Here is a 2,262-nt window from a genome sequence, read left to right as displayed (position 1 = left end):
CATTTAATTACAAAGAATAGGACTCTGACAATTAATAACATATTAACATACTCTATTAGGTAAATACACTTCCTATACCCATAGACCACTTGACTCCACGGTCACACCTTGCACTCGTACCTTCCGCGTAAGTCCCTAATACGGAATGATTACTACAAAGCTCCACACCCGGTTTAGTCTTTCATTCAATACTCACATACTGCAGACTTAACTTGGTCACTAAGATCACATCAGGCTCTCGCATAGCTGTCTGCTACACTTCGCTGCTGTCACAAACGGAGACCCTGGAGAACTTGCCAGTTCCACTACCACAACCAGATACTCCAGTCAGCCATGGCCTCAAACATTTTACAACGCCTCCAAGTAAGGTATAATCCGATTAACCTTATCCCTGGAAGCGGAAACCTCCTTCCTAGAAGCCTGAGTCCTCTTTTCCAGGAATTATTAGTTTGGCTAACAGCTGCAGTCTTAATCCCTTTGACTTTCTGGGATATGTCTGTCTACTTAACATGTACTTCCAATCATCATTCCTAAACTGTTGTAGTAATGATCCTCTAGCTAATAATCCCTACTAACTTGTAGATTAAATCACCCTTCTCCCGGTAATAATAATGGAAATCACGAACAATTTAGTTAATTCTAATGAAAACACATTGATTTTTATAATTTGTACTGAGAACAACATTTTCACATGCCTTTTTTATGATCTAAATATAACGAAACCTCGGTATGATTTGTAGTAAAAAATCCCTGAGTATGGTAATATAGTGACTTTTTCCACGTTTGCATGTTGTGTGATTTTAAGCAAAAATATTTGAATTTACTAATAATTGAATACTACTTCATGTTTTCTCGTGATATATGATTGACCTACAAACCTCAGAATTTCGCAAATATTGCCTTTTAAGCTTGTTTTCTGCATTATGTTCTGTACTGAAAATCTTCGAATTAGCAATATTTTGACGTTTATCATTTTTTTTCCTTTATGTGATTTAAACCAAATATCAACGATATAGACAATCTTTGCCATTTTTCCACATTTAAGAATTTTTAGTTTATTGTTATTAATTCATTTAATATACGATAAATATGATGCAAACCCGTAATTGATTGCAAATTCACTTTAAATACTTGATTTTCAATCACCATTTGTACCTAGTTATAATAGTGAGTAAAATAATGATTAGGAGAGCAAGCCTGTTTTTATTGCATATTCGCCGTTACAGCGGGAAAAGAGCAGTTTTACGTGTACATCTTTCCCCGGTAATATTAATGGAAAGTCACGAACAATTTAGTTAATTCTATTGAATACACATTGTTTTTTATAATTTATACTGAGATCAACATTTTCATATGCCTTTTTATGATCTAAAAAACCACGAAACCTAGCTGTATGATTTGTAGTAAAAATCCCCGAATATGGTAATATAGTGACTTTTTCACGTTTTCATGTGAGTGATTTTAAGCAAAAATATTTGAACTTACTAATAATTGAATACTACTTCATGTTTTCTCGCGTTATGTGATTTGGCCTACAAACCTCAGAATTTCGCAAAATATTGCCTTTTTAAGCTTCTTTTCTTGCATTATGTTTGTGTACTAAAGTCTTCGAATTTAGCAATATTTTTACGTTTATGTGATTTAAACCAAATATCAACGATATAGGCAATACTTTGCCATTTTTCCACATTTTTAAGAATTTTTAGTTTATTGTTATTAATTCATTGAATATACGATAAATACGATGCAAACCCGTAATTCATTGCAAATTCTCTTTAAATACTTGATTTTCAATCAACCATTTGTACCTCGTTTTAATAATGACTAAAATATTTATAGGAGAGCAATACTGTTTTTATTGCATATTTCGACGTTTCAGCCGCGGGAAAAGAGCAGTTTACGTGTACATCTTCTCCCGGTAATATTAATGGAAAACCACGAACATTTTCGTTAGTTCTAATGAAAACACGTGATTTTATAATATGTACTGAGAACAACATTTTCATATGCCCTTTAATACTCTATATAACACGAAACCTCGCTGTATGATTTGAAGTAAAAATCCCCGAATATGGTAATATAGTTACTTTTTTCACGTTTTCATGTTTTGTGAATTTAAGCAAATATATTCGAATTTACTAATAATTCGATACTACTTCATGTTTCTCGTGATATGTGATTTAGCAAAATATTGCTAAATTCGATGATTTTTAGCACAAAACAAAATGTGAGAAAACTACTTTAAAAAACGCAATATTTACG

Source organism: Procambarus clarkii, chromosome 75 (assembly GCF_040958095.1).
Source record: "Procambarus clarkii isolate CNS0578487 chromosome 75, FALCON_Pclarkii_2.0, whole genome shotgun sequence".
Lineage (NCBI taxonomy): Eukaryota > Metazoa > Arthropoda > Malacostraca > Decapoda > Cambaridae > Procambarus > Procambarus clarkii.
Note: the sequence above shows the minus strand (reverse complement) of the source record.